Source organism: Muscardinus avellanarius (assembly GCF_963383645.1).
Source record: "Muscardinus avellanarius genome assembly, chromosome: 2".
Classification (NCBI taxonomy): Eukaryota; Metazoa; Chordata; class Mammalia; order Rodentia; family Gliridae; genus Muscardinus; species Muscardinus avellanarius.
In genome coordinates, this window is record NC_137787.1 from 87,801,783 (window position 1) to 87,811,686 (window position 9,904).

Below are 9,904 nucleotides of genomic sequence, written 5' to 3' on the forward strand. Positions count from 1 at the left end.
TTCTGATTATTAGGTGCTCATATTAAATGCCACACTCAGTAATGTTCAGGGACATTAAAAATGTTATTTGGAATGATTGCTCTTCATATATGAACCTCCATTTCCTCTAACCCCTATTTCCTCTTCATGGTGTAGCTTTGGAATTTCTTTTTTTCCCAAAGTGAATATCCTGTATTAGGAAAGCTACTAGCATAGATAGTAAGCCTAAGAAGAAAACAGAGTAGAATTTGAATAAGTTCTTGAGCCTTCTTAGCAGATACAAAGAAAGATGGATGGAAATAAAGTTTTTCAGGAGGACACAATAGTATTTAGCACTTTTTGCATATTTATTGAGTTTCAGGAACTGTCCTAAAAGATTTATGTGTATAAACTCACAGATACCATTCAAGAATTCAACGAGGATGGTTACTATTAGTACCTTCATTGAACAGATGAGGAAATTAAAGCCCAGAGAGGTCTAGATTCTTGACCAAAGGGCAAAGAGCAAGTCAGTGACAAAGCTTGAGGTCCCATTTTGGTCCTCCAGCCCCATTATTACCTGCTGCCAAGTCCCACCTCTCTAATACCTTACAATGCTTCATACCCAGATGAAGACATCCATGTTTCAGCATGGAGAAGTCCTGGTTCACTTGCTTACGATTATTCTCTGATAACCTTTCCACAAACTCCCTGCTAGTAAAAGTAGACAGAGTTGGTTTTTACTGTATTTCACTTTTAATTGTGTTTACTGTATGATAAAAAATTGAGGACTTCTGGGAAGATGGCGACAGAGAAAAGCGGGGCTTACGAGCCCCGCTAACAACCAATCTCTATTACTACAAAATCAGCGCCTTTCATAGTCAGAAAACACCATCAGCAGAGAAACAAAAAATGTAATTACAAGGGACAGAGAAAAAGAGGGCTGGAAAAACGAGACACAGAAAGAAACCAGATCGCAGTGCTGCGGCTGGAGCCACAGCGCGAAGTAGCGGGCACCATCTTTCCTTCCAGCACCAGGCCCCAGAGCTCAGAGCCACAGACGAGACACGCTGGCCTCACGCCCGAGGACGAGGCGGCAGCACCTTACTGCCGGTGGCAGTGGTGAGTTCACTGGACAGCACCAAACCAATGCACTCAACAGCCCACCAGGCTCCAGAGAAGAGCGGCGGACAGCGAGCCAAGGTGAGCCGCTGCGGAACAGCCAGGCGCAATTCGGCAGATTTTTTCAGCGCAGGGAGCATCTAAAGCTCCCAGGGGCTGGGTTCAGCATACCCTGTAGGGACTCAGAATGGAGCTCAAAAACCAGAGAAGAAATACACCAGCCTCACAGCCGAGGGCGTGGCAGCAGCGCCATATTGCCACCAGTGGCAGCAGCAGCGAATTCACCGAGTCCACTACAGCTTCATCTGCGCACTCAACAACAGTGAGTCAAATTGTGGCCCCTAGAGAAGAAATCCCAGTACAGCACCCCCCAGGGACTTGACCCAGTGGGGGAGTGGCGGTGGCAGAGATATCACACCATAGGAGAACGCCCAACCTGGCACCCACCATGGTCTAAAGCAGCCTCTATCGACTCCCTGGGTCTGAAACTCTGTGATACAACCCAGTAAAGGAGTAGTGGGGTCTGAGATACCAAAGAATCGAGATCCAGAGCACCTTAAGTGAAGTCATAGTGACCCAAGGGAAGAACCCAGAGAAGGCACAAACTTCCGAAATCATGGGAAAGAGGAATAACAATGGAGCAATGAATGCCCACAACCCCACAACATCAGAACCCGATAAAACAGAAATTCAGAGATTTCTAGAAGATCAAATCAGGAAAATAACTGTAGAAATAATAGAGGTGTTTCAAAAAGAATTCAGAGAGAGCCAAAAAGAGATAAAGGATGCAATTAATGAAGTAAAGGCCTCAATTCAAAGTACAAACAACCGATTAGACCACATGGAGAATAGAATCTCGCTCTTAGAAGGTGATCACTCCAAAAATGAATGCATAGTTTCTAAATTAGAAAAATTAATATGGCAGCAGGAATCTGATATTGAAGAAATATGGGCCCATTTTAAGAGAGCTAACCTAAGAATAATTGGAATAGAGGAGGGAAAAGAAGGTGAAACCAAAGAGATCAACAATCTCTTCAAGGAAGTAATAGCAGAAAATTTTCCAAACATAGAGCAAGAGGTCTATACACAGGTCCAGGAAACTTATAGAACCCCCTTTAGACAGGATCGAAGAAGAGGATCCCCATGCCACATAATTGTCAAAATGACCAATGTGGAAACCAAGCGGAGAATCTTAAAGGCAACAAAAACAAAGGGCCAAGTGACATTCAGGGGCAAACCAATTAGAATCACTCCAGACTTCCCAAACCAAGTCATGAAAGCCAGAAGGGCTTGGAGTAACATATTCCAAACTCTGAAAGAAAACAACTTCCAGCCAAAAATTTCCTACCCAGCAAAACTTTCTATCAAATTAGATGGGGAAATAAGAAGCTTCCATGACAAACAGAAACTGAAGAAATTTATGTCTTCAAAACCAGTGCTAGAGAAAATACTCAAAGAGATTAACTACAAAGAAGAAATAGGTAACACACACCAGAACCAGAGAAACAAGATTTTCCATCCAACAGACAACTAAGATTGGTTATCTTTGGAGATTCATTATTTATGTTAGTCTTTTACCTATCTCTAAACTGTATTGTTTGCTTTTATTGTTGCTAATTTTTAGGATTTCTATTTGGAATATTAATATACCTTCAGATATAGAATTTGGAAATATTTATCCCATTCTATTAGTAACTTTTAACTCTGTTTACATTGTCTTTGGATATACAATATTTTTTTAATTTTTAGGGAGTTTGTTTACTCTTCTGTTGCCTGTGCCATTGAAATCATATCCAAGAAATCACTGCCAATTTCAACGTTGTGAGGTTTAATGACCCAGATTTTCTTCTAAAAGTTTATAGTCTTAAGAGTTATATTTAGGTCTTTTATCTATTTTGAGTTAATATTTGTATATGGTGTTAGGTAAGGGTCTAATTTTAGTCTTTTTCATGTAATTATTATTTTTCAACAATATTTAGTTAAAAGATTATTATTTCCTCCACCAAATGTTCGTGGAAACCTTGTCAAAAATAACTTGACAATATACGGAAGAATTTATCTCTAGGCTTTTATTTAACTCCAATGGTTTATATATCTGCCTTTAGAACAGTACTACACTGTTTCAATTATTGTAGCTTTATATGGTTTAAAATCAGAAAATATACATCTTCTAGCTTTGTTCTTTTTTGAGATCGTTTTGGGTATCTAGAGTCCATATTCCACATTAGGATAGATTTTTTTTTCTGAAAAATAAATAAATAAATGTATGATAGTTTCACCAAAAAAAAAAAAAGAAAAAAAATATTCTCTGGTAAGAAAGAAAGTAAAAATAAATATTGAAGTGTTATCTTTAAGTCATCAAAAGCTTGGTATCCGACAAATGCAACTGTTCTGTGAGATTATCATTGTTAATTTTGGATAAATTTCTATAATACTAGATGTTAACCACTAAGTCAAGCATGGGAAGGATGGATGGGGAGGAAATGGGGTGCGGATCGGGTTGGGGCTAATTGGGCGATGTGTGCATGTATGTCTACAAAAAGTGTTTTTTTTTTTATCCCATTATGATGTATGAATACAGTACACCAATAAAAAAATAAGTTAAAAAAATTTGAAAATAAATGAACATGCCAGCACAATGATCTAGAGTAGAAAATAAACAAAACAACTGAGCAAGAAGAAAAAATTAATTAGGAAGAATTAACAAAATATAATTTATCAATAAAAAATTATTTTGCCGCGCATGGTGGTGCACACTTGTAATCTCAGCGCTTGGGAGGCTGAGACAGGAGGTTCGAAGCCAGTCTCAGCTACTTAGTGAGGCTCTCAGCAACTTAGTGAAACCCTGTTTGCAAATAAAATATAAAATAAGTCTGGGAATATAGCCCAGATGTAGAAAAGCTCCTGGGTGTTACCCCCAGTACCACAAAACAACAACAACAACAACAACAACAAAAACAACAAAAACAACAAAAACAAAAACATACAATAACAGACCTGATCAACAAATCTAAAGGTGGTTACTTAAAAAAAGGGTCCAACTAAAAATAAGCAACTACCTATATATTATTATAAAACAACTGAAAATTGTTGCTGTGGAGAGTTAAAAGTATACAGACTAATCTTACATGACTCTATAAGAAGGATTCCATAATATTGATATTCCACAAAATAATAGAACGGACAAAACTGACTATAGAAAAGGTAGGAAAATTGAATATATCAATAAACAGAAAAAACTGAAAACATAGTTAATGACTTACACTTAAAATAATATTAGACACAAATAGCTGTAGCTGATTGTAACAAACTCATCAAAAAATACTCTTTCAGAATATTAAAAAAGGCATTACAACTCATTGTATAAATCTAGCATATTTCTGTTAACAAATCCATCAGGAACAATAATAAGAGAACACCATATACTTATTTTATTTGTGAAAACATAAAAACACTAAATAAAATACAACACAATCAAATTCAGCCACATCTTAAAAGAATAATATATCAGGCTGAAGTAAGTTTTATTGAGACCAAATGCTCAATAAATATTGAACAGAAATATAAAAATAGTTTAACATTAGAAAAATCCATGAACGTAACTTATTAAAGAGTTAAATGGCATTATCACACAAGGCAATAATCACTTGGCAAAAATCTAATTTCTTTTTGACCCAAACTCTTAAAATATCAGTAAGGGCTCTGTTAGAAAAAAAAAAATTCCAGAGAGTTTTCTTTTTAATTCCAGAGATTTTTAAGCAGGAATTTAATACAGGAAATTGGTAGTGTTCAAAACTGCAGTGTGATCTTTGCTGTATCTTTTCCAATAAGTACCTTAGAAATACATTAGTTGGCATTTAGGACAGGAGATGAAGGCTCTTGAAAGTCCACCATCAGATTTCATGACTGCCAGGGTTTCCAGGAAATGAGAAAGTTCTACTAACCTCCTGGTTAGGAGCCGCAGGAAGCCACAGCTGCTGGTAACAACCAGCTGCTGTGCTGAGTTGGTTAAGTGGATATGCATGTGGGAGGGAGGATTGCTGCAAAACCTCACACCTGCCAAAGCTCAGGAATCTGCCTGCTTTTCGATGGATTCTTAACCAGAACTGTATGCAGAAGATTTTAGAAAATGTTGTTCTTAGGCTTCTAGCCCCTTTAATACATTGAAAGTATCAAAGACAGCTGGAATTGTATTAAGGTAAACATGAAATCTACATCCTCTACAGCAGTCTTTATAATCACTGTCACATATAAGGACTTCCTGGCAAAAAAGGGTGGCTGTTTTTGCCTGGCAGAAAATTGTGGGTAAAAATGAAGAATGAATGTTTTTGGTGGATAAAGACAGCACTCATAATGGTGTAATCATTACGATACTGTCTTAATGAATATAAAGACATGGTGTGTAAGTAAAATGGCCAGGACAAGCTAATGGGGAAAGAACCAGGAGGTACCAAAAAATGAGGAAGAGGAAGGAGAAATTGTTGTTTGAAAATAAGTTGTCTATATTTACATGAAAAAAATAATCACTGATGAAACATTAGGACTATAACTTTAAGTTAGCAACAAAAAGATGTCCAGGGACATTGCTACCTGTCAAAATGAAATTTCTAGAAAACCAAAAGAGATAGTAAAAATATTAGAGGGGTTGCACTTTTAATATTATAATACTGGGTGATATAATATACCTAATTAATGATCTTAATTATGCATAGTATAATAATTAAAATAATTAGGAGAATCCTTGATGATGAGAGTGGGTTGAGAGGAAGGCTGAGTGGGCTTTGAAATCAGTGGCTCTGTGTGTTCTGGAACAGGGAAAAGGAAAGAAGGCATTTTTCCCACACTGCTGCAAACCTGTACCTTTTGCCCTTTTCAGGATGCTTAGATTTTTTTTTAAATTCTTCTTCCTGCATGATTTTACAATAATGGGCCTTACCAGTTATGAATTTACAGATAAAATAGTTTCCCAAATAAATGGGTATAAATGTTCTATAATTTTAAAAAAGGAACAACATAGTAGTTGCACTTTATGAACAGTGGAAAAATCCAACTGAGCAATTCAGGAACTAGTAGTCAAAATATCTCAGGGATTTTTCTAATACGAAAAAGACCAAAACTCAAACAATAAATGTAAGATATAAATTAGGAACATATAGATGAAATAAAAAGAATGAATAAACATATTTGTTACAAAGGAGTCAACGTTTTTTTTTTTTTTTAATTAAAAATTTAGCCCGGTGTGGTGGCGCATGCTTGTAATCCTGCGCTTGGGAGGTGGAGACAGGAGTATCACACAGGTTCAAAGCCAGCCGCACTGGGTTAAGAGACTCTGTTTCCAAATTAAAAATATAAAAAAATAGGTATGGGAGTATAGTCCACTAGCCTGGAGGTAGAAGGGCTTCCAGGAACCCCAGTACCACCAGTACCACACACAAAAAATTAAAAATTTAGGAGTTTATTCAAAATTGTTTTGAATCCCTGAGGTGGCTGTAAATGATTTATTCTAAATTGTAATAGCTTAAAGGAATGTGCGTATCAGTTTATATTGGTTTCTGCCTAGAAAGCCCAGCAACACACTACACAGTAGTTTCATGTTTCTATAATCCAGTCCTATAATTGTCAGTGCTATCTGTACTAAGCAGTGAACCTTCCTGCGCATTGCTTTTGATTGGTCCATTCTGAATGGCCAAATTGAGGGCCAAGAAGCATGGAAGGAAGCATGCAGAATGGCTTGTCTAAAAGTCATCTAGGCAATAATGAAGGACATCTGAGGAGTGTGAGAGCCCATTTGACCCACAGAGAGAGAGAGAGGGACAGTACAACCCACCCCAAGAGGACAGGAGCAACGCTTGTAGCATTCTTTCTAAAAGTAGTCGAAATTTTGAAAAGCCAGTTTCAACTAGTAGGAAAAAAATGTATTAAGGAAGCCAACTACAGTTGAACTTGAAAGCCAAGAGTTAACATTTAAATAAGAAAGAAAATAAACCTATGCCCTTAAGAATAACAGATACTAAATATATTAATTATACTCAAGATTTATTATGTATGAGGACACACACATACGTTGTGGTGGTGTTAGAAGTAAGCATTGCCTTTTTGAGAGAAATCTGTGTACATAAAACATACCTATATAGTCAGCATTTCTACTAGATCTAATCTATAGGAAAGTCACTCATGCAAAAATATGTACATAAAAGGATGATAATTGAAAAAGGTTTTAAACACACTAAATGGAAATTCTCTAAGTGTCTTTCAGTAGCAAAATGTTTAACAGTGACTTATGAATATTGTAAAATATCATGCAGTTATTAAAAAGAATGTCTTTATAAACCAACTTGGAAAGATTCCAATAATATATTGTTAAGTGCAAGTGGCTGGATGCAGAGAAGACCATATAATATGGTTTCTTTTATGTCAAAAGCATACTTGCCCATATATTTGGGAAATGATTTGTAAAAAGGTATTAAATGAAGTGTTTTGAACTGTTAAAACTTACGTCTGAAAAGGACAGTAAGATGAGAAAGAGAGTATTTACCTGGAATAGATTAAATGAAACTTGCATTTCTTACTTTCTGTATTTTTAATTTGTTTGAAATTTTACAAGTGAAAATATAATACTTTAAGATATTAAAATATTTAAAAAAAATAGCCGGGCGTGGTGGCGCACGCTTGTAATTCCCGTGCTTGGGAGGTGGAGACAGGAGGATCGCGCAGGTTCGAAGCCAGCCATGTGCTCTGGCTTAAGAGACCCTGTTTCCAAATAAAAAAGTATAAAAATAGGTCTGGGAGTGTAGCCCAGAGGTAGAAGGGTTTCCAGGAACCCCAGTACCACCAAAAAAAAAAAAAAAAATATATATATATATATGCAAAAATTAGTTGGTATGGTGGTGCACACTGGTACTTCCAGTGATTGGGAGGCTGAGACTGGAGGATCTCAGGTTCGAAGCTAGCATCAGCAGCTTAGTGAAGCTCTCAGCAACTTAGTGAGACCCTCTTTCCAAATAAAATATAAGAAAATAGGTCAGAAAGTGTATGTAGCCCTGGATTCCATCTCCAGTAACACACACACACACACACACACACACACACACACACACACACACACACACATATATAGCAAAAGTCTTTCTCCAGTTCTCTTTATTCTTCATTCTGAGGTAGTTTTTAGAAAACCTTTTATTTTTACTTTATACAAATCCTATGTTTAGGTGTACAATGTGAGTACATTGTGAGATTATTGCTCCAGTCAAGTTAAATAACATATCTGTCACTTCACATCATAGTTACCTTTTTGGGACTACTGTGCAGAGAACATTTAAGATTGACAAAATTTCAGTTCTGTAGGATAAATAACTTCTAGAGCTACAATGTACAGCTTAACTATGGTTAATACCTCTGCCTCACATGCCTATGCCTTTTTAAGTGATGATGGCTTGCCCTACACTAACAAAACCTGCAGCACGGAAGTCAGGGGCAGAAAATGTTTTCTCTGTGTTCTACAACAGTTTTTTTGCCTAGCAGATTCCATGTCAAGTTTTTCATGTTGAATTTCAGAACTTTTGGTTCTGGCACTGTATGTCAGTTCTCCTAAAAAGCAATTTGCCCTATTTTACTTTTTATTTTGAAACACAGTCTCACTAGGTTGCGGAGAGTCTCGCTAATTTGCTGAAGCTGTTCTTGAATCTGCAATCCTCTTGTCTCAGTCTTCCAATACTGAAATTACATGTGTGCACAACCACACCTTGCCTCATTCGTTTTGGAGGCTCAATTTCTCATTCTCCCAACATTTTTGTTGAAAGAAAAAACAGCTCTTTCATTGTAACATTTATGCTTGTATTTGCTGAACAATATAATAGGATGCAGAGCTTTTAAAATTAACCTGACACTTTCATGGAATTTCCTTAATATGTAGAGAAACTGAGTTTTGCAGAGCTTGACTTGTGAGTACATATGACCTTGAATTGCCTGTGTGTTTATTAAAGTCTCTTTTATCTCATGTGTGAGATGAATAATTTGTAATTAATGATGTATGTGATCTTTTTCAACTTTGCTATTTCATCAAACTTAACTGAAGATAAACATTAGCTTCTTCAAATGAAAGACATGCATTTAATATAGGTAAAAATGTTGTGCTGATTATTTTTTGCCATGTTATTAATCACATACCAATTGCAGTTCTAATGTGTGCTAGATTACAGCAACACAAGGCCCCAGCTAAACAAGTCTATGAGGCCTTTGGGTAGGGTAAAGCTTAGTCTTTTTGCAGATAAAGTAAAAATAAGTGCACACACACACACACACACACACACACACACACACAGAGTTGTTTAACTAAATAGATCAGGTCGTATTTGATTGTTTATATAATAATTTTATTATGAATAAAAGTATTTTCTGGATTTCTTTCTCAGTGGATTTTTGATGGTATACAGAAAAGCTACTGATTTTTTTAGGTTGATTTTGTATTTTGCTTCCTTTTTTTTTTTTTTTTTTTTTGCGGGTCTAGGGATGGAACCCAGGGGCATCCGACCTCCGAGCTACACACCCAGCCCTATTTTTTATTCTTTATTTTGAAACCGGGTCTCACTGAGTTGCAGAGGGCCTCATTAAGTAGCTGAGGCTGTCCACAAACCACGATCCTCCAGGTTTCAGCCTCCTGAATGCTGGGATTACAAGCATGCGCCACCACGCCTGGCTTTGTATTTTGCTACTTTGCCGAATTTGTTAATGAGCCCTAGTAACCATTTTTATTTTCTAAATATAGGCTCATTCATCTGCAAATAGTGATAATTTTAATTCTTTGTTTCTATTTGAATTTCTTTGA